Source organism: Equus quagga, unplaced genomic scaffold, assembly GCF_021613505.1.
Source record: "Equus quagga isolate Etosha38 unplaced genomic scaffold, UCLA_HA_Equagga_1.0 251_RagTag, whole genome shotgun sequence".
Classification (NCBI taxonomy): domain Eukaryota; kingdom Metazoa; phylum Chordata; class Mammalia; order Perissodactyla; family Equidae; genus Equus; species Equus quagga.
This window is the reverse complement of record NW_025799859.1, coordinates 2,030,480-2,054,304: the sequence shown is the minus strand read 5'-3', so window position 1 is coordinate 2,054,304 and position 23,825 is coordinate 2,030,480. Positions and strand designations below refer to the sequence as shown.

General features: G+C 42.4%; 1 pseudogene; it reads right to left on the bottom strand.

Annotated features, from left to right (window-relative positions):
• Window positions 1-21,555: 21,555 nt before the first annotated feature.
• Window positions 21,556-22,417, bottom strand: LOC124233805 (ras-related protein Rab-40C-like; annotated as a pseudogene).
• Window positions 22,418-23,825: the final 1,408 nt, after the last annotated feature.

The following is a 23,825-nucleotide window of genomic DNA, read 5'->3' as shown; positions in this document are numbered from 1 at the left end:
TTTAAAGACAAAGGACACATTGGGAAAATATTTGAAACTTTCGTGACAAATGATAGGAGCCATTAATCTATAATATGCTTACACAAATTGATTAAATGAAAAAAATCCTTAAACCACACAGAAAAATGGTCAAAATGACACAGCAAGCAATTCTTAGAAAAAGAAATATAAACATCCAATAAATATATTTTTAAAACCACTCAGCTTTACCAATAATCCAAGAAATGTGCATTAAACAGTCGAAAACTGTTCCCCCCCCACAAGTACTAATGATCAAACAGTTTTCCATTCAAAACTTCAAAGATGGAAAGTGAGAAAATTAGTACAACCCATAATGGAAAACAGTGTGCCACTATGTTCAGAGTACCACAAAAATTCTTATGTTTAGATGCATTATTTCTACATCTGGAGACCCATCCTGAAACAAAAATCATATATACGCTTAATTTGTTATATCTCATAATAAAGCAAATAAAATAAAATAATTAATGTAAATAAACTAACTCCAAAAGACCAGCAATTGAGGGAAGATTTTAAATTACTGTACATCCACACAAAGCATTATGGTCCCTAAGAAATGTTTGCAAAGACTATTTAATAGTGTGCAAAAGTGCTCATAAAGTGTCAAATGGAAGTAAAACCCAACACAAAGTGTTTAACAAGGTGTAATAATAGTTTTCCCACCATATTGAACCACAGTTTGTATATTTTGGACACTTCTAAATACGTCACCCATTTGATCCTTATTTGGTAGGAAGGGCAAGCATTACTTGCCTTCTTGGGTTGATGAAAAAATAGATTCATTTTATCATTATAGCCTCTATACGTTTTCCCCATAAGTTTGATGATATGTACAAAGAGCTACTTAAAATAATTACAGGATGTGTCATTTTTCTGAAACTGTTCCTGAGTTCCTTACACCATTAAATAAAAGGCAGTATAAATATTTATTTTTAAAGATTGGCCCTGAGCTAACATCTGTTGCCAATCTTTTCTTTTTCTTCTTCTTCTCCCCAGAGCCCCCCAGTACATAGTTGTGTACACTAGTTGTAGGTCACTCTACTTCCTCTATGTGGGACGCCGCCTCAGCAGGGCTTGATGAGCGGTGCTAGGTCTGCACCCAGGACCCGAACCAGTGAGCCCTGGGCCACTGAAGCGAGTGTGCAAACTCAACTGCTCTGCCACGGGGCTGGCCTCTATAAAAGGTAGCATATTTTTTGAGTAGCTAATATGTGCCAAGCGTTTCTCTGGGCACACGGATACGCTGGTGAACAAGGACGAGAGGTTTTGCTTTTCTCGAAATGTAACACTAAGGAAAGGAGGAGGTAAACCAAGAACAAATACACAAATAATGTTGTGCTAGACCTCACTAAATGTTAAGAAGAAAATAAACAGAGTGTCTTGGTGGAGGATAGGGGTTTGTGGAATGATGGGAACAGGAGTTTTATGAGAGTAATCAGGGAAGACTTATAGGAGAAGGTAGCACTTGAGCAGAGATCTGAATGACGAGAAGGAGGCAGTCATGGGAAGATCAGGGGAAAGAGAGTTCCTCGCAAAGGGAACAGTGTGTAGGAGGGTCCTGAGGCAGGAAAGAGCTTAATGAGATACCCAGTGTATTAGCCAGGGTTCTCCAGCAAAACAGAACCAATAAGATGGATATACATGCACATATCTATTTGTGTACCTATATATCTGTATTTTATATAGATGTATATGTACCATAAAGAATTGGCTCATGTAATTATTGTGGCTGAGAAATCCCAAGATGTGCAGTCAGCAAGCTGGAGACCCAGGAGAGTCAAATATTAATCTTACCCGGAAACATACTCACAGACCTCACGGACACACCCAGAATAATGTTTGACCAAATGTCTGGGCACCCTGTGGCCCAGTCAAGTTGACACATGAGATTAATCATCACATCCACTGAGCTTGGAGTATGGTGAGCAAGAGGGAGAGTAGTGTGAGATGAGACTGGAGCAGAATGCGGGAGTCAGATCTTTCAGGGCTGTGTAGGCAACTGCATAGAACAGATCAAAAACAATATGGAATCAGTGTTGTCCTACTGGAAGGCATTCAGAGGAAGCAGAACTGAAACTGACCGATTGCTCAGGAGAAGTAGGATGCGTATGGACAGAGAATTAGGGAAGAGCATGGCATCAACTAGAACAACAAGACCACGATACGAAGCAGATTTATCTTATGACTGTCTGATAGTTCCTTTTGTTATTCCACTCATTGGCTAGGGAGTGGGGCTGTACTAACTTTTGCCAGCAGCACTTTTACTTTAACTGACATTTTAGGGAAGTTCAGGTATAACTTGTATGAAACTCATTTTTAGAATCCCAGTTTTTCCTTTATCATACTACCTTATGTTTAATGATATAAGGGCCTCAGGAACAGTTGCAGAAAATTGACACACCATCTAAATCAAAATCAAAATTGTCCACTATCTATACAGGTTATCAAAGTTAACTATTAAAAGTTTAACAATGAAAGGCAAATAGAAAATACTGCCCAATCTTATTAGCCTTGTGGGGTTAATGATAAGTGAAACTGGACTGATTATAAATGTAAGAAAAATGAAATATTTATTGTGAAAGGGTACACACAAATCCGAAAGCTTAGCAATGCAACATAAATGAACAAAAAAATACCATTAGATTTCAATGCTCAGTCAATTTAATTTTACTGCAACTAAACTCATCTCTTCCCTGTGAGCAGATTTCAACATAAATGGATATTTATGACATTTTGTAACTATCCATAGTTCAGCGTTAAGAAAACATCTGAAAATGCTTTTTATTTATTTATTTTGAGATCTGTGAAGTTGAATAACCTACAGAAGAAAGAAGTCAGGCTCTCTGTTGTGGCTTCCTTGTGTTTTGCTTTTTTGCTTTCTCTTAACTTCTCTTTACATGCTAATGTTTATTGTTTATTGGACTGGTGGGCAAATTTTTGGAAAGTTTAGGATCCATTCTTTCCTATTCAACTGACATACAACGGTCCACCTTCAACCATTCCAGCTCTTTCTACCTCCTTTTCCCCTTAACCTCTGAACTGCCCACTTTGCAGAAATCCAGGGCTGGACCAACTTTGCTACTTTCTCTGCATCTCTCCCGGCCTGCTATTGGAAGGTGCCCAAGGTACCACTAATTCAACCTCTGTTGGGCTCCTGATGCTATAAATAAGCTGGAACTTTCCTCATCAGCATCATGTCTTCCCCATGCCTTCACTATTTCCCTCAAGACCCCTGCTCAGTGTTCTGCCTCATGCTCAGTAAACACCTTTCAATGCATCTCTGCCTTTGTCATAGAACACAGACGCCTTGCTAAGAGTTTCCTCAATTTTTAAAAATTTCCCTCTACCCACTCTAGTCTTAAAACTCACTAAATTATCCCCACAGCTTCTCATCCTTGCCACACCCCAAACCTTGGTGTAGAAGAAGTTCCGGGTCTCATCCAAGCTACATTACCCACCTAGGCCCTGGTGCCTATTACCTGCCTGCCTAGGTAGACCTGAGCAGATGCACTTCCCCAGTCATCTCTTTTTTTCTCTATATTGTCTTCAACCACCTCCTGAACATATTTACATCTCTTTTACCTAAAAAAACCCCTAAACAACAATAAAAACCCAAACATATACCTTCCCTCAATATTAACCAACCACATCTCTCCTCTTCACAGCCACCCTTCTTAGAAGAGAAACCCACACTGAATATCTCCACCACCTCCCTTTTCAGTCTTCGTGCTCACTCTACTTACTGTTCTCTGGGACTTTCCCTACCATTTCACAAAATTGCTCTTTCTAGGGTCATTAATGTTATTGCATGGAACAGGTTCCAATTTTTATCTTTTATAATCGCTTTGCAGCCATGGATACTGCTGCTTGCTTTCTCTTTGGTGACACTTGTTTCTCCTTGAGTTTTATGTAATGCTTCTCCATGGCTTTCCTCATACCTCTCCAGAAGATCCATCTCAACAATTTTGTAGGCTCATATTCCTCCTTTAACTCTTCAAATGTCCACATGTCACAGGTTTCTGCCTTTAACCCCCATCTGTTCACATTTTACAAATTCTCTGGGTGACTATCTACTTCCATGTAGCAATTTGTCTATGCCTTCCAATTACTATCTATAATCCTGACTTCCATCTTCAGGTCCAGACCCTTACAAATAAGGGGTCATATGATTTGACGTCCTGATCTGGGCTCTTTTGAGAGTGAAAGGGAGCACTAACACTAACTTCACTGTGATATATGCATAGGCTGGGATTCTGCTTGCCAAACAAAGGCATACGGTCACTCTACTTAGAACCAACTGACATTCTCAAAAAGTTAAACAGAGTCATCATATGACCCAACAATGCCACTCCCAGAATTGAAAACTTATGTTCACATAAAAATCTGTACACAAATGTTCATAGCAGCAGTTTTCATAATAGTCAACAAACATGCATCAACTGATGAATGAACAGATAAACAAACTGTGGCATATCCAGATAATGGGATATTGTTCAGCCATAAAAAGTAATGAAGTACTGATATATACTGCAATATGGATGAACCTTGAAAACATTATGCTAAGTGAAAGAAGCCAGTCACAAAGGCTACGTAATATATGATTCTATTTATATTAAATGACCACTGCAGCCAAACTCATGGAGACAGAAAGTGCATTGGTTGTTTTCCAGGGCCTCAGTGTAGGCAAGAGTGGGGAGTGACTGTTAAGGGGTATGGAGATTCTTTGTGAGACAATGAAAATGTTCTGGAATTAGGTAGTGGCAATGGTTACATAACTTTGTAAATATACTAAAAACTACTGATTGTACACTTTAACAGAGTCAGTTTTGTAGTCTGTGTATTATGTCTCAACAAAAAAATCTTGAGAAATAGACCTTTCTACATTAGCGTCCCACAACCAGGTACCAAATTGAATTCCCACTTCTTATCTCATTCAATGGAATCATCCTCGACAGAGATACTCGAGCCTAAAATCTGGGAATCATCCTCTACTCCTTTCTTCTATCTCTGAATTCAATCAAAGAGATTCTTTAGTTTTACCTTCTTCATCTCCTGTATCTCTTTTCTCCATACACATTGTCTCATTTTAGGCGCATCCTTCAGTTCCTTCTTAACACATTGCTATTCATTCACTCATCAAATGTTCATTAAATGCCTATTATTTGACAGACTCTTTTCTAGGTAAATGTGATGCATAATGGAACAAAATGTACAAAGATATGTTCTTGAGGAGCCTACCTTCTGGTGGGCAGAGAGCAATACAAATGTAAAATATAGTAAATCAGTACATTATTATATGGTAAAGTAAAAGGTGGTAAGTGCTACAGAATAAAACAGGGTAGAGGAGATCAAGAATGCTAGTCGGGTAAGGGGTTTCTATTTAACATAGGGTGCTTAAAGTAGGCCTTATGAAAAAAGTTTAATATGGGCAAAAACAGAAATGAGGTGAGAGTGTATCTAGAGGAGTATATGGGGCTATGTAGAGGAAAAACCTTCTCAGAAGAGGAAACATACAATACAAAAAACCTTAAGAGAAGGTGCATCTGGAGAATTTGAGGACTAAAGGTTCTGGTCACCAATTCCCATGTGTGTGTGTGGGTGGAAGATTTCCCTTACCAACAAGCCGTTCTCGGACACCAGAGGGATGTCCTACAATTCAACTCTATTCTGACACTACCTGGAGATAATATCAGATCTCACAAGTTAAGGACTCAGTCCTACAAGTCTGCACACCCCCGTTGAGATGCCGATCACAAGTTCTGGCTGTCACCTATGCTTCTGACTGGCTATAGATTGGAGGTTCCAATGACCCCAACCTTGGGTTTGATTAATTTGCTAGAGCAGCTCACAGAACTCAGAGAACCATTTTACTTACTAGATCATTAATTTATTATAAAAAGATATAACTCAGGAAGAGCTAGATGGAAGAGGTACATAGGGCAAGGTATGGGGAAAGGGTGTGGAGCTTCTATGCTCTCTCTGTGTGTACGGCTCTCCCCAAATTTCCACATGTTCAGCACCCAGGAAGCTCTCCAAACCCAATCCTTTTTAGGTTTTTATGGAGGCTTCATTACACAGCCATGATTGATTAAATCTTTGGCTATTGGTAACTGAATTCAACCTCCAGCCCCTCTGCCTTCCCCAGAGGTCAGGGGGGTGGGACCAACCCTCTAGTCACATGATTGGCTCTCCTGGCAACCAGTCCCCATCCTTAGGTACATTCCAAAAGTCACTTCATTCACATAATAAAAGACATCTTTATAGCTCTCATCACTTAGGAAATTCCAATGGTGTTTGGAGCTCTGTTCCAGAAGCAGGGCCAAAGATCAAATATATATTCATTATAAATCACGATATCATAGGACCCAATCAGATAGGAAGTCAGAATGGCTGAAGCAGTGAGTGAAGGAGAGAAAGTTGGTGAGGTCAGAGTGGTGAGTGGGAGGACAAGTTATGTAGTGTCTTTTAGGTACTGTAGGTACCTTGGCTGTTACTCAGGGTTTTGAGCAATGAGTGATAAGTGTCAGGAAATTGTTCTAGTGGTGAACATAGATTTTTTTAGAGAGTAAGAGTAAAAACAGAAAGGTCAGACCTGTTAGGAGGCTTTTGAAATAGGAAATGATGGCTCTGATCAAGTGGTAGCAGTGAAGGTAGCCAGAAGTAATAGGATTCTAGCCATACTGTGACAGATATAGGATTTGCTTGTGGATTGGATGTGGGGTGTGAAAGTAGAGCTATAGGATTTGCTTATGGATTGGATGTGAAGTGTGAAAGACAGAGGGAAGCCAGGTGGTCTCCAAGACTTTTGGCCTGAGAAACTAGAAAAATGGAGATGCTATCATCTGAGATGGGGAAGATTGCTGATGGAGCAGGCTTTATGGGATAAGTTCAGTCTTGGACATGTTAAGTTTGAGCATCTATAAGATGTCTTAGTGGAGGTCTTGAGAAGTCAGATGCATATGTAAAGCTAAAATGTGGAGGAATGGGCTGAGATTTCTATGTATATATATTAGTAAGGTGTCAGTATATAGATGGCATGAGTATAAAGGGAAGAGAATAGGATCAAGGACAGCATCCCAGGCACTCTAACATAAAGAGTTGGGGAGAAAAGATGGAATCAGCAAAAGAGACCAAAAAGCAATGACCCATGAGGTAGAGAGAAAACCAAGAAAATATGTGCTCTGGAAGTGAGGTCAAGAAAGGAAATTTAAGAAGAGGATTTATGCAACTGTACCATTACTAATAGGTCACTTAAGATGAGGACTGAGAATTGACCACTGGATTTAGCAAAACAATTTCTGCTTAAAGCCCAACTGTAACAGGTTTACAGAGAAAAATTGGAAGGAGAGGGATTGGAACAGTGAGTATAGACAACTCTTCTGAGATTTGTTATCAATGGGAGCAGAGGAACACGGCAGCAATTGGTGGGGAAAGTGGGTCAAGAGGATTTTAAGATGGGAAGAGTAATAGCATATTATATGCTGATGGGAATGATTTATGGGTGAACAAAAATGTCTTGGGAGAGCAGGGGAGAATTGCCTTGAACAGGCAAGAGGGAATGGGATCCAGGATAGAAGAGAGATTGGCTTTAGACGGGAGCACAGTGAGCTTATCTGGTGCTGGGCAGGGGGTGTCGGGATGTGCAGGTACTGAAGGTGGGCAGATGTGGTGGTGAGAGTCTATGGCGGTTCTCTTCTGCTGCTTCCATTTTCCCAGTGAAATGGGAAGCAGGGTCAACAACTAAGTATGAGGTTCTGGGAGGAAGTAGCAATTTGAGGGAAGAGAAGTGATGAAATAGTATCTAGGGGAATGGAGGAGTGAGTGGATCTAAAGCAGGATTGCTGGGCAGCACAAAGGATTCGTTTGAGGTTCTTGGTGGTGAATATAAAAAGGGATCTGTCAGTGTAACTTTGTGTCTCTCACTAGCCTATTGGCTCCATCCTTGCCTTGTTCATGGTCAGAGCCCCAGTGACTAGGACAGTGCCTGGCACACAGCATGGATCCCTCCCTACTCTGCCTCTGGTCTCGCTTCCTTCTAATTCATTCTCCACACAGCTGTCAGAGAGATTACTCTAAAAACAATGCCACTCCTCTGCTGAAATTTTCACACACATTGGCTTCCCATAGATCTCAGAGTAAAATTCTAATTTTTTATCACGGTGTAGAGGCTCTTCACAGTGTGGTCTCTGGTTAGATTTCAACATTGCCTACTGTGTTCACCCTCATGGCCCACACTCTAGAGCCAGACACAACAGCTACTTGGAAGTTCCCACGATGTTCCCTGCTATCTCTTTTGGATTATAGCCTTTGCCTGATTAACTTCTACTAAGGTTCCAGCGACTGAGCTCAGAAATCACCTCCTTCAAGGAGCATTTGTCGACATTCTCTTAACACCATCTCTGCCCCTCAGATGCCCCTCTGGTGACCTCTATCATAGTACTTCCCATACCGTATTATAATTTTCTCTTCTCTTTGTTCTCCAAAGTATTGCATGTCAATTCTAGGACAGCAATATGGTATTTATCTGTATCCTGAGCTCCTCCCATGGTGTCTGGCAAATAACAGGTACTCAAAAAATATCTGTGGAATGAAAGAAGGAAAAATTGGAGCCAATAATACTTGTCTGTTGTTTCTCCAGTTAGAGACCAGTGAATGTTAACATATAATATATAGCAGGAAGCTTCAAGACAGCCAGCCATTCTTGACCTTTTGGAATTATTTGCTTAATTGTTTGACTCTTCCCTATTCCTAAATGTACTTTATGGTATGTCTTTGATTTTTACAAGTAAACAGTTGTGATTTATTTAAGATTTGATTTACAGACATACTATCAGTAGGACACACTCTCCGAACAGTTTTTCAGACCCTGGAGTTAAGTGGCTCTTACCCACGATTAGAACGGGGGAGGAGGCACCCACTCTGGAATCCATTAGACCCAGGTTGGATCTCCAACCTCTCTTTACCTCTCTGATCTCAATTTCCTCATTTGCAATAGGATATCTGGAGCGATATTGTAAGGATAGCATTTTGTGCGTGAACAGTAAATGTGAATTAGCTGTTATAATTGTGACCCGGGCCTCTCATTGTTTAGGCAGCTGCCCTGAATAATGAGTGGCTATAGAGCTGAACAAAACCAACTATTCTACTTAACAAACTACCTTTTCCCCTACTCTCTGAAGTCTGCCTTCTTCTCCCCCTTTAGGTCATTAAATGTCCTCACCTTCTCTGGTTACCTTACTTAAGTTAGTTCTCAATACACCTGTCCCCACTCCCTCCAACTCACCTGCCCCCATTTCCCACTCCAGCTCCTCCTTTGTCACCACAACTTTCCAGTTCCTTCATGGTAGTGGTCACCATTCGCAATTCTAGAGTACAAGTTTCATAAGTGTCGTGTTCAGAGTTATAGCTCCAGTGCCCTACTCAGAGTCCAGAATATAGTTCATAGGCAATCAATACATATCTGATGAATGGGTAAATTGCACTATATTTTGATCACACTGGCCAAACAGTTTGTATAGGATTTTTTGGGGAATTGTTTAACCTCAATGAGTTGCCTAGAAACTGTGTCTCTTCTTTGCTAACATGAGGAGGGCATCTTTGTCATCAAATGAGGTCAGCTCCAGGTACTAGGGCTAGTAGTTCCTGAGCTTTCCCCTCTGCCTCTCCATTCCCAAGGGCTTCACTACTGTAGAATATTGACAACTATGTCAAGGCAAGTTCTGTTTTTGCAGAACAATTTGTAAATCTGGACCATCTTTAAAAGTTCTCAGCAATGCATGGAAACAGAGAACATATAGAAAAATACGTAGTTTCTCAAATAAAGCCTCTGTCAAAAAAAGAAATATAATGAATATGAAATTTACTGGCCATGCCTTAAGATGAAAATTGCAAACCAGCTACCCCAATTTTGCCAGGAGCTGAGTGAGGGAGCATGCCAGAATGCTTAAAACACTGATCACGCCCTGCAGCCACTTACAAGCTGGCTGGAGAAGTGGAGACTGACATCCTTGAAATCTAGTGGGAATACCAGTCAATATAAATTATGGGCTAAACTGTGCTTTAGAGTACTAAAGTTACTGTAACTTTAGTACAGAATGCCTGAAGAGAGGGAAGATCAGTGAAGACTAAAAGCTTCCCACAGCGGGTGGGGCTTGAGCAAAGCGTAGAAATTTAAGGAATTGTGGAGGTGTAGCCAAGAGAAAGGGGTCTGGTCAAAGAGGAGCGCCTGCTGCTAGTGGTAGGCTTGACATTCATGTGGGGAATTAAGGCAATGGTAAGGGGAACTGGGCCCCTGCAGTAGGCAGTGAGTGGAACCGTGGGTGGGCACGCGCTCTGGCAAACTGCGCGGCAGGTAGGATGGATCCCTCGCAAAAGTTGTGGTTTCCTTGCTACTTCTCTGCTGCCTCCTGCCTTCCCCAGAACAAAGCAAAACTAAATCAACACCACCACAATAAATGCAACAAAACAAAACAGAAAATTCTCTACCCACAGGATTGGCAGCAGGTGGAGGTTCCAGGCTCCTGCCAAAGGAACTAAGGACAAGTGTTTTTGAAATTGCATCTGGCTGAACAGTTATTTCCCATAAAGGATGAAGGATTGAAAACAAATGACAACAGGACACACAGCATGCCTGTGTGTCTGTGTGTGCCGTGTGGACATGTGTGGTGTGTTCATGTGGGGTGTGTGTGCGTGGGTGTGTCCATGTATTTGTGTGTATGGTGCATGTCCGTGTTGTGTGTGTGTGTGTGTGTGCAGTGTGTGGTGTGTACGCTTGTGTGTGTGTGGAGGGCACATGTTTCCCTACCTCCCCTGACACCTGCTTAGGTATCCTGGGTTCTTGGCTTCCTCACAGGCAGAAGGAGGTTTGGGGCCCAGCTCCCTGCTCACTTGTCTGCTTCTGGGTGCACCTGGTGTCCCCTTCGTGCTCGCTACCCACCTGCACTGACCCTCCTAGCAACTGGTTTCCTTCCCAGTGGCAGGAGGGGGGCCGTGGTCCCCGGGGAAGTTGGGAAGACTGAGGAAGTGACTTTGATGGATCGCATTGCACGCGAGGCCCAGCGCTCCCAGATTAGAGAGGCAGCAGCTCCTGCGTGCATGCCTCCATCCCAGGGTTGTTCTGATGAGATAATTTTTCTCATTAACCTTGATAACTCTCTGCTGATACACGGATCTGTTTGCATTAACACAGAACTTTTTTTTCCCCTTCTTTTTCTTTTTAAAAATCCTTCTGCCTTCCATACTTTTCAGGGAGGAGAACTTGGAGCCTAGTGGCCGTGTGTTGCTGCCCAGATGTTGAATGGCCCAGTTTGCCAGCTCCTGGGGAGCAGGGGCAGACCTGGTGGGAAAAGCCCAACAGGTCCCTGTCTTCAGTCCCCTGGTTTTCTCAGGCAGAAAGCTCTCAAACAAAAAGAGACTGAGTATTGGAGGGAGTGAGAGATTTAGGGGTTTTAGAAACCATGAGAGCTGGAGTGGGGCTCTTTTGCTCCCACGTCCACTTCACTCCGGTTAGCCTGTGGCAAAACCCAGCTGGCTGTTGTGGCTCTTTACCATCGCCCTCTTATTTCAAACGCTCTAGCTTCTGCCCGAGTTGTTCCTGTCCTGGAAAGCAGTGCGGCACATTCATAGCCATCATTTTGGGTGTCTTCCCCAGAACGCTTTCCCTTTTCCCCAGTTAAAATGTATCCTGTGCGTACTTCTCTTACAGTGTTTATTACAATGAATTATACCCATTATTCAAGTCTTTTCCCTTGGTAGGCTGTGAGCACTTGGAGAATACAGGCTGTCTTTTTTGTCTTTGTTTCCTCAGTATTAATGCAGTGTCTGGCACATACTAAGCATGTGATAAATGTTTGTTGACTTTTGATATAAACTAGATAAAACATGAAATTAGGAAGTACCTTGACTGCTTCAAGGAGTTCAATTTTAAGGAGAACTTATTAGCATAGGTTGCATTGTATCCATTTGGGGTCTGATGTTGGACTCCCATACCTGCTCATCTAGACACTGAATATCTTCCTAGAGTGTGTTATAAGGGAACGAGGCCAGGACAAGTTGATATATTGAGGCTATTAGTCCGTTATCATGAATAATTGCAAACATAGGGCCCAAGAACTTAATATATTAACAAATTAAATACTTTCATGAAAGCCCAATGCAATATAATTATGTTGTCTATGAGGTAAGCACAGCATTTATTTTTAAAATAATTCACAATACACCACAGGAAGTATGATCCAGAAATAGGACAGAAATGAAACAATGACTATCTTTCAAGTGTACCTTTGTGAGTTTACACATAAACTAATTTGGAAATTATATCAGAATTCTAAATTCAAGCTCCTCCATGAATGTGATGCTCAGGCAGAAGATTTTCTTGACTCCTATCCTCGATTCAATCCCCAACCACACAGACACATGCACACCTCCCTTCCCCCGCAAAACACCTTCTCTCCTTTCTCCCCTTGACCAACCAGAAGCCATTCAATAGGCTTTGCATATAAACTGACACTCAATTTTGGAAAGTTGTTATGTGTTTCTTGGGAAGTGAAATTATCCTCATTATTCATTAAGGAGGCCAATGAAGATGTTATGTTGCATCACAGGGGCCAGGGGACTGGAATCTGATGAACTCTTGTGGTTCCCAACCCCAGGAGTTCCTCAGGTAAAATCTGAAACTGAGCCCTATACATGGAGGGCAAGGAGAGACTGAAGAAAGAGGTAAACCACTCCAGACTGCGAGGTGGCAGGTTTAATAAGCAAGGGACTTTACATATGAGTCTTGTCTTGATTGGCTGCAAGATGAGATCTCTGTATCCACCCACCAGAATTTTAAAAGTTCACACAGAGGCCTCTACTGGGTTCAGTCATGTATACTGTCCTGATGGTCTCAACAACACATTGCTCTCTCAAGGCTGCGTCCTTGAAACGGTTTCCACTATGGGAAGAGTGGGTGAAATGTACATGCCAAGGTCCAGGGAGGGGGTGAGGAGCCTCTGATTGCCTGGGTCCAGCTCACAGATGAAGCAGCAGTCACATCCTCTTGATGAACCCCTCCAGCAGCTCTCCAGGCACTCCAGGAGTCTCTGCAGAAGGCAGGGAGGTTTAGCTGGCAGCTGCTGTGGAGTTGGAGCCAGCGTTGACGTTTGAGGACAGACTTAGAGTAGAGGGAGAGGGATGATGTTCTCTCTTTCAACAGGGTGGTTCTCAAACTAAGTGGACCAGTCGCTGCTGATGTTGTTGGTCCTGAGAGCCACTGTTCTATAGGAACCTGATCTCAGAAAAATGCCAGGTTACTTCAAAATTATTGGAACTAGGAGAGTAACCAGTGGGTATTATTTGAATTAAGGAGAATTTAAAGCTGTGAAGAATCTTATAAACCATCTAGGGCACACCCTCATATTATAAGCAAAGAAATAACAGGGATCCAGGGAGGGAGAGTGATATCATTTCGAAAATAAGTGGCTCAATATTATACCAAGAGAGATACATAGTTGGTCATGAGGCCAACTGAGACCACCCAAGTGGTTGTTCCAGCTACTAAAGATGTTATAAAGTTTATAGCAATACGCACAATGGAATGAAGCAACGAAAACTTGTCCTTCATCTAAAGATGCTGGTTCCTGAAATTGATATGAGGAAAATTATATTCAAACTCTGAGAGGACCTGGGGATGGAGCTTATAGTCAAGTGGAGGAGACACATTTTTGACAATGTGGTTAGAGTTGGCCAAAGGCGAGTTCTCAGAAAAGCTTGACCCCCAGCTTTTTATGAGCACATCAGACCTGTAGCTGATGGACAAGTGACAGAAGCTGTAACTGTTGCAAAAAAGTAAGCTTCCCTTCAAATGTGCCCCAGCCTTTTGCAAATGCAGAAATACATCTAAAGTCCATGAAAATTGTTATGCTGTTGGCTCATGCTTCGAGGAAGCCTGGCAAATTCCAGCCAGAGCTAGTGGCCTTCGTTTTCTGCTTTGATCACATGGCTTTCAACCTATCTCAGCCTCAGTTTCTTGTCTAGCTGATGAGATGAGAATTTAGTAAGATAATGAGAGTAATGTGCCTCACATAGGGCCTGGCATGTGGAAGACATGTAATCAAATTGTAGCTTATGCCAAAATGACAGAAAGACTGTTTAGGCTAATTCCAGATATACTTTATTTTTTTATGCTTTACCTCCATGCTACGAAATGGGTAATATTATTATCCCCATTTTTATAACAAAAACCAAAGGTTCATAAACACAGACAAACTTGCTTAAGATCACCTAGTTAGGAGGTATGGATCATGAATTCAAACCCAAGACTGTCTAGAACTATTTGTTTTCTTAATGATGCCTTCTTAATGATACTTTAGCCTGCGGGAAGGAAAAAACCTGAAAAGAGCTGTTTGTTACCTGATCCAAGGAATGAGTTGACCTATAGCACTTTTCTTTTGATGTTGCAGTGTATTATCACTTCAGTTTTCCTAACATTTCATAAAGTAAGAGTTAAAACCTGGATGTGGTAAATTGCTACAGTCCTCACGACTCCCTTTTATCTTATACTTAGTCTGCTTCATTCATTTTTATTACCTGCCTCTTCCCTTGCCATCTGAACTTACAGCCCTCGAATATTTCTTTATATTTCTTCTTGCAAAAGAGCCCTGATGTATCCACACAAAGTTTGTACAAGTTAAGTTCATAGCAGTTTTACTCAAATAGTAAAACCAAAAAATGGAAATAATCCATATGCCTACTAACAAATGAATGCATAAAAAAGTTGTGGCATATCCATAAAATAGAATTTCATTTTTGCTAAAATGAAATGAACTATCAATACACTCAAGAACATGGATGAATCTTAAAAATATTATGAGTGAAACTTCCAGTTATAAAATAAATAAGTCCTAGGGATGTAAGGTACATATGGTGACTATTGTTAATAACATTGTATTACATATTTGAAAGTTGCTAAGAGAGTACATCTTAAACAAACAAAACATTATGAGTGAAAGAAGCCAGACACAAAAGAACATGTAGTACGTGATTCAATTTGTATGATATTCTAAAACTGTAGTTTTGTAGCCAAACTAATCTACAGTGACAGAGAGTAGATCAACGGTGGCCTGGGGTTAGGAGGTGGAGGGGGTGGAGGATTGACCTTAAAAGACATAGGGAACTTTTTGGGGTGATAAAAATGTTCTATGATAGTGGTGGTGGTTACACAAGTGTATACCATTTGTCAAAATGCACTGAACTGTACACTTAAAATGGGTGCGCTGAATTACATGTAAATTAGACTGAGTTTTTAAATTGGCTCTTGCTTTGGCCAGCAAAAGGATGAATAACAGCATAAGGTCTTTGAGAAAGGAAAGTACCAGATAATGGGATAGGGTCAAACTATGCCCACTTTGCAAACATGCTGAGGGCTTGATGGCAGCAAGCTTCCTAGTATCTCTGAAAATATCTGCTAAGGGATATTTGCCAAGGCATGAACCTGAAGTATTCCAGTCCTAGTACTCTGAATTTGTTTCACAGAAACAACAAAAAAAGGAACATGCGAAAGATAAAAAGCTCATATCATGGTGGAAAATATATTTAAAGTAATGACTCTTCAAAAAGACTATAGCAGGCCATGATTCTGAGGATTTTGTCAGGAACTTAAGCCAATGGTGACAAAGGTCGGGGTGCAAAAGTGACAGAAAAACATGAATGAATGGATTGATCCTAAAAAGGCAGCTGATACCAAAGGACAGATAATCATATTATTCTTCTTTGGAAATAAAGAAAGAAAATTCCCAATATTTCTGAATGAAGAGTTGAAATTGGGTTAAGGAATTAGTTTTCAAAACAAGCTAGACTGAATATGGCTCAAATACCACAAAAAACCAAACCTAAAATTGAAAAATATTCCATATTTGTGATATTTGACCTTCAACTTGACGTCTTGTGAAGATGCAAATGATGGAGGAAACTTGAAGATTAACTAACGGAAATGTAGGCAGTTTGTGTGTAATACCTGGAATTTACCAAAAATGCTTTATTTTATTGATAATTCACAGAAATTCCCTAGGGTGGTACTTGGCACAGAGTGAGACCTAAGCAAATCATTGCTAGAATGAAGACAGGGAAAGAAAGAGGGAGGATCATTTTTGAAGTTTTAACTGAATCTATACATCTAAAGAGAAAAAAATGTATTTCATGAAAAAGTTCAATATGTAAAAGACAATAACATTTTCTCATTTACTTCACACTCTCCAACTCCCCGCAAATAACCTATTCATTAGTGAGTTAAAATATATATTTAGAGTAATTTCGGAAGTCCAAAATTATGAAAGGCATAAATTGGGATGGCTGCTTAGAATGGATTTCTCTCTATTCCTCCCTCAGCAAACTCTGGGCGAGGAAGTAGGAAACATGCTTAGACTGCTCAGGGGATGTCATGCTCTTCTCTGAACATTTGACTTCAGGAATAGGAAATAGGCCATGATTATTGAGTAGCCATGGCAGTTCAGCTGAAAGATGATCAATGGACTTCAACTCAGATGCATAGTTGGATTGACAGAAGATAATTCTCATTCAAGCTAATGGGAGACTTGAATTGGACTCATGGTGTTTCAAAGTGAAAAAAGGTAAAGTCATCCTAAATGAGAAATAAATAATCTCCTTGGTGAGTCCATCCTTTTAGCCTGAGCCCCTTTGATAGTTGACAATATAGAAGTTTGCATTTTCAATGATCTCTTTCAGTTTAGATTCTTATCAATGTTCTTTGTTGGTATTACTTAGTATGTTTTCTCAGAAAGAGGCTAGAAATTGCCTTCTTTCCTCCAGGAAAGAGTAAGTGAGCATTATAAAGGTTTTCTGCCAAAAGCACAGAGCCTCAGATAAGCAATCTCATCCTTCACCCATGATAAATAAGCTAGTAAAAAATCAAGGAAAAAAGGTAACAGTTGGAATGTCTGAAATGCACAGACAGTGTTGCGGAAACCTCGTCTGTAAGACCACAAGTCTTCCCCGTTGTTTAGCCACAATGCTGGAGTCTTCTCTATTTATATTTTTGTTTGGGGATTTTTCTCTTCCCTGGGCTGAAATGCTTTGTGCATGAGACTGAAAAGCTGCCAGGACTAGTCCATCTGGCTGGCCAAATGGATTGCGCTCATTGGAGCATTGCCAGGTGTATATCAGTAGAAAGTTTAATTTCTGGACAATCTAAGCCCCCAGTTTCTTCTCAGTTTAATGGAAACCACATTTCTATTTTCCAGAAACTCCTCCATTCGGCCTCACTGTTGCCACCCAGTCTTGCCTCTGATAATCTTGGTCCCAGTCTCTAGAGATTATCTGGCTCAAGAGGTCACCCTCTCTTCTCTCTCAAGTCAAGAGCAGTGATGCGAGTTTGACGAAAAGGTTTATACTGAGTGAAAAAGCACTATGTTACATTTGATTACGTTTGTCTGACCTTGAACAATCTTAGGAGCCAGAGTAGTCATTTCAGTTAAGTAATTTAGTTTAAATTGCTTAATTAAGAAATAAAATTTTGTGGAATTCCCTAGATTAATTTGCACTTATACTTAAGAGCATCAACATTTATAATCAATTTAAAGAGGAAATAGGCCTAGAGTATTTTATAGTTTGCAGTGAAACCTAATTGGATTCATTTGGACTGAAATAGGAAATATAGAGAGATCTGATATATTTTTAATTTCCCACATCTTAAGGACAATAATGGGCATTTAATCTTTGTGAGGCACTGAGTTTTAGACTTGAAATTGCAGAAATTGTGGACTTCAAAGATAAACTGGCTGATTCCCCCGTGTTCTTACCTTTCAGAGAAGGCATTTGGCGGAGGTGGATTGCAGCAGGAGCTCACAGGCGGGGTTGGCCTCCACCCTCATCATGAGTAGGTGAAGGGTGACAGAGGAGGGTGCCCCGTGTCAGCCTCTGTATATGCCCTTCACTCTCCTCTTTCGCCTGAAGAATATTTTAAATGAGAGTATCAGGATTAGATTTGAGTGTTTAAGAAGATTTGTTTGAGATATAGGGAAAGGATTTGAGGAGGAACAGATGGAGAGACAGAGGGAACATTTTTGAGCTCATGTGTCTATCCTACCAGAGATCCTGAGATCCTGAATTAAGACAACAGTAGTACCAATGGAGAAAAAGAGATATTCTGGAGATAATATCAAACGGACTTGGTGATCTATTGGGAGAAGATGGGGAAGAGACGGATGAGGGAGAAGAAGAAAGAAAGGATGACTGACAGGTTTCTGCCTGGGGTGATAGCTAGTCACCCACACGTCCATACATCACAGTTTGTCTGGGGCTGTCTGGTTAATGCTTGTAGTACCATCCTTTGCCAGTGTGTCCCATTTTGGCAGATAAATTTATGTGGTTAACTTAGTAGAAGAATGAATGGAAATCACACCGGGAATTCCAGGGAAGAGACTTGCTGAAGGGAGAATTGGACTTATTATATTTGAGATGCCTGTGATACAATTGTATTTCTTCACTCAGCTCCTTCAAACCTTTGTTAAACCTCCATTTCTCAGTGAGGTTCCCCTGACCATCTAATTTAATCCTTCAAACTTCCCCTTGACCTGTCCCTGATCCCTCTTATCTTGCTCTACTTTTTCTTTAATCTTAGTACTGAACACCTTCCATCATACTGTATAATTAACTTATTTGGTATGTTTATTGACCATTGTCTGTAATCTGCTATGATGGAAGCTCCTTGAGAACAAGGACCTTGGCCTCTTCTGTTCACTGATGTACTTGAAGCACCTACAAAAGTGTCTGCTATTTAGTAGATGATCAATGAATATTTTTGAATGAATGAATGAGTAAACTGAATAAACTCAACAAATATGTATTGAGCGCCTACTGCTTTTTGGGCTCATGTGTCTATCATAGTCAGACATGTTCAACAGATTCCAGGATGTTCAGTAAGTGAACACACACAATTCTGAGGCTCAAGAGAGGGCCTGGACTAGAGTTACAAAAGTGTGTGTCAGCAGTAAGCCTATCATTTTGGAGCTAGGGCATAATTAATACCCCATAGTGAAATAATTTTAAGTGAGATAAGAAGAGGCCTCAGGACTGGGCCTAGAGATTAACAAGAATTAGGGGAAGGTGTGGGAAGAGAAATTTGGATGTAAACTGAGTAGGAGTGGCCAATAAAATAACGAAATAGGTAGAATCAAGAAATGGTAGTGTCATGGAAACTGAGAGGGATTAAAAAGAATTTTTGTAATGAGGGAGTTGTCAAAGTACGAAATAAGCCACATTATTCAAGTAAAGCTAGAATTGCCATCAAATTTATTAGAAAGATGGCTAATATGGAATTCTGTGCCCCTAAAATTCATATGTTGAAGCCCTAATCCCCATTGTAACTGTATTTGGAGATAGGGCCCTTAAAGAGGTAAATAAGGTTACATAAATTCATAAGGGTGGGGCCCTGGCCCAGCAGGACTGGTGAAAGTTGATGCCATAGAGCAGTACTGTAGGGAGTAAAATGGGCGGGGGGGGAAAGTACAATCCCCTTTATATAGAATTGTAGATCTTAGGAGAGAAATAGCCCAGGAACCAGAGGGGCTGTGTCAAAACCCCAGGAGAGTACTATAAAAAAAATGTGTTTACCATAAATTTCCAAGAGACAAGTTGATCATCTTCACACTGTAATATGCATAATTATGCATATTGATTAGAGTGTATTTCTTTGTTTTGTAACTGAAGGAAATCTTGGGAGAGTTTTAAATTCGAACCAGGCAGGAGACTCTTACGAGGACATCAGCAATGAAGTTCACACTCTTTCAGTGTGATTTTAGTGTCACTAAATCAGCTGGACCTCCCAATCTATATTATATAGCGTTGATGCTACGCCCCAAGCTTAGAAAGTTTAGGATTGTTTGAAGTCATCTCCTAGAATTTTTTAATGTACTTCTATGTTTTTTTCTCAGAGTTTATCACTGACAATTTAAAGTCAGAGCTGAGTTCTTTTCTTTCTAGAAGGCATAGTTTACACCTACTAACAGAACTTCTCTGAATCAGCATGTTATAATTTTCAAAGTGAGTCTACATTCATCGTATGCTAATTCCTCTTTTCCTCTCAGGGAATGAGCTCCTGCAGTTACTCCATATCTTCCCTGCCTCACCAATTTCCCATTGTAATACAAATGCATTGTTAGTCTCCAATATTAAAAGATAATAATAAAACATAGTTTTACCCACCTTACCCCCTGTATGTATCCCATTTCTCTACTTCTTTTTATAGCAAAACTCAAAAGTTCTTGTCTGTGATCATTCTCTCCATTCCTTCACCATCTAATCTCTTCTTAATCCTCCTTGTTGGGTTTAGCGTGTTGGTGAGGTCCATCGGGCCACTGTCTTTACTATCTTCATGTTTTTGCAGCATTTGCTAACGCTGATCACTCATTCCTTCCTTACAAAATACTTCTTAATTTAGCCTCTGGAACCACCATACTATTCTGATTTTCCCCTTCCTTCACTGTTTCTTCTCAGCCTCATTTAGGACTCCTCTGCATCCTGAGCTCTAAAGGTTGAAGTGCCCCGGGCTTCAGTCTTTGCCCTGTTATCTTCTCTAGAAAACTCATTTCTTAGATGGCCTCATGGTGATTTCTCAGACATACATATCATCTCTAAGGAGATGAGGCTTCAACTCTTCCCCTGGGATTCAGTCTGGTAAACCCAGGCACTAAACACTAACGTTTCAAAAAAAGTAAGCCCCTTGATTCTCACCACCATCTCTAATGCAACTCTTACCATGAATATTCTACCTAGCAATGAACAGTTTAATTCATCCAGGTAGTCGGGCCAAAACTTATCAGTCACCTTTGAAACTTCCCCATCCGTCACCACAGATGTGTTTGCTCAACCTTTAAATGAGACACCGCTTTTTTTTTTTAAACGACCATGCTCAGAAAGGCTAGTACCTGTAGTCAGGGTCCGAGATTGCTGCTCAAAGTTTCATTTGCCTCCTGTGTCCCCACTGGCTCCTGCACAGCACCCACAGCCCTGTGGGAAGCGTATGTAATTCAAAGAAAGATAGAAGCTTTGACGGCGGATTCTTGTCCATCTTTGCCTCAAATCCCCTCCCTCTCCAGAGGTCCCAGGTTCATCCTCACAGCCCACGTGGGCTCACTGACTTGGCTGCATTGAGGCTTCCCTGCTGGCCCATTAAAAATATACAAAAGGAGCGAAATGTCTTCTATATACATAAGAAACGTGAGCCAGGCCTCCTGGGTCCCCAGGGAGAGTCCCCTGGAGGCCGGGCTGGGGCCAGGCAGAGCGCCTTCTGACGGCTCCTCAGCCGCACCCAGGGGTCCCGGCCTTGTTCGGCCAAGATCGCAGCAGCAGCAGCAGCGCAGCCCTCCACCCTTCAGCGGAGTTCTTCCCAGCTGAGGGCACCAAGCCTGTTGGTGCGGCCCCAAGCTTCCCAGGAGGGGCTGTGTGGCCAGAGTCTACTCTGCTCCGAGCCAGGAGCGCTCCCCCAGCACGAGCCCTCGCAGAGCGCGTCCGCACCGCCGCGGCGCCCCGCCTGCCTGGCTACATCTTGCAGTTGCTCCGTGAGCAGTTCTGGGCTGGCGGGGGCTGGGGCTGCGATGGGATGGGGTGGATAGTCGACGGTAAAGGACCTTTTGAGGCCTTTGCCCTTGCTGCCATCGCCCCCGGACCCATCGGCCAGCGAGTAGGAGGACCAGTACATCGTGACGGCGTTCATGCCATTGGCCATCAAGAAGGACTTGTGGTGGCTCTGGATGGTGACCGGCAGCAGGAGCTTGTCGATGAGGTGCACAGGGGTGCAGGAGATGATGGCCCTGGCGGCAGAGGTCCTGCAGGCAGAACACTGTGTTGGGCCCTCCAGATCTTTTCCATGCTGCGCCTCAAGAGCACGATGCAGGACAGGACACAACGCAGTGAGGGACTCCGCAACCTTGAAGTTGCACAGCAGGCCGACCTCGACGGTCCTGCAGTTCTTTTCTGCGCAAGCGCGCGCCTGCGCTATCAGGTTAGGGCTTCAAGAGCAGGGGCAGCGGGTTCCCAGCCAGGATCTGGGGGACCGCGGGCGCATGCTCGTGGATTTCCATGAGCCAACGGTCAATACCGTCCAAAGAACCATCCGTTGATGATGTCGTACAGCAGGAGGAGCCCCTGCGCGCTCCTGAAGTAGGACCTGAACCTGGTGCACAACCTTGCCCAGCCCGGCGCGTCCCAGAGCAGCAGCCTCACCCGCTGGCCGTCCGGCAGGATGGTGGTCGTCTCGTAGTCGATCCAGTTGCTATAGGCGTACGGGGACTCAGCCGCGCCGTCCTGCAAGATCTTGCCTTTGCCCACGTCGCTGTCACCTGCCAGCAGGAACTTGAGGAGGTAGTCCGTAGCTCGTGACCGGGCTGCCCCGGGTCCCCATCCTCGCTCATGCGCACGCGGGCGGCACCCGCGTGCCCACAGCGCTGGCTGCGCTGGAGCATGGGAGGGGCGGCCGCAGGCACTCTGTCCCGAGCCTCCCGCGGAGCTGCTCTGCCCTCCCCCACCGCCCTGGGCACAGGGCGGCCGTGGGGGCGCACCGCTCCCGAGGCCTCCGCCGCACCTCAGCCCCGGGTCCTGGCCTCTGCCAACTACCCCCATACCGCTAGCATGTCTTTCGTGGATAACTGAGATAGCCTCTTAACCGATTTTTTTGTTTCTTCTCTTGCCTCCATAATATATTCTCCACAAAACAGCCGAGATAATTTACAAATATAAATCATATGAAGTCACTCCTGTGGTAGTCACTAGTGTTACCCACTGACCACACTGCCCCCGTCCCTTTGGATAGCTGGTAGGATAGCACTTACTTGCCTTTTTGTGAATGGTTGGGATCATGTGGCTTGTTCTGGCCAAGAGGTTGTAAGCAACTTAGTGTTATTGAGTTGCATTATTGATTTGGAGCATTTAATTGCTGATTCAAGACCCTCCAGATTGTACTCTTCCCACTGCCACAGAGATTGGCACGTTCTGGACAGTGGTGACCCATCAGTCTGGGTCCTAGAGTGAGGATAATGATGGTGACCACAGAGAAAGCAGAATCCCTACCGGGCCCACAATGGACACAGTGCAATCGTGAGAAAAATCTGCATTGCTTTAAGGCACTGAGATTTTCTTTTTGTTGCTACAGCATAACCTACCTATTTTGATTGATAGTGTCTGCTGCTTAAAATTTGTCCCATGTGGATGAAGTTCTAATATATTTTGAATAAAATACAAATCCCTCACCATGGCCCATAAGCCTTTGTGACTTGTCCCTGGCCTACTTCTTGATTCTTATACTCTAGACCCACTGTCCATGCTGTTTTTCCTGCTTGCCAAGCCCACTTCTTCTTAGGCTTTTTCCACTTTCTGTTCTCTATGCCTGGAACGTTATCTCCTCTGAGCTTCACATGGCTGACTCCATCACTTCATTCAGTTTTCTGCTCAGTGTCACCCACTTAGAGAGACTTACTTTCTCTCTTTAAAATCTGTCCCCCACCTCTTCACTCATATTTCTTGATATTTTTACTTTCTGTAGTAGAAAGAATAGACCAGGTTATGCTAAAGTAACAACCCCAGTCCCCCCGCCCCCCAACCTCAGGAGTTTATCACAACAAAAATTTATTTCTTGTTCTCACTAAATGTCTAACTCAGGTCAGCAGTGGCTCTCTGCTCATTGCACCAAGCAGGGACCTGGCTAATGGAGTCTTCACTTTATCATAAGCTTCCAAGACCCCTGTGGCATGAAGATGGGAGCCATACAGTATCTGGCACAACTAATTAAATATGCTATCCCAGTATCCCACATG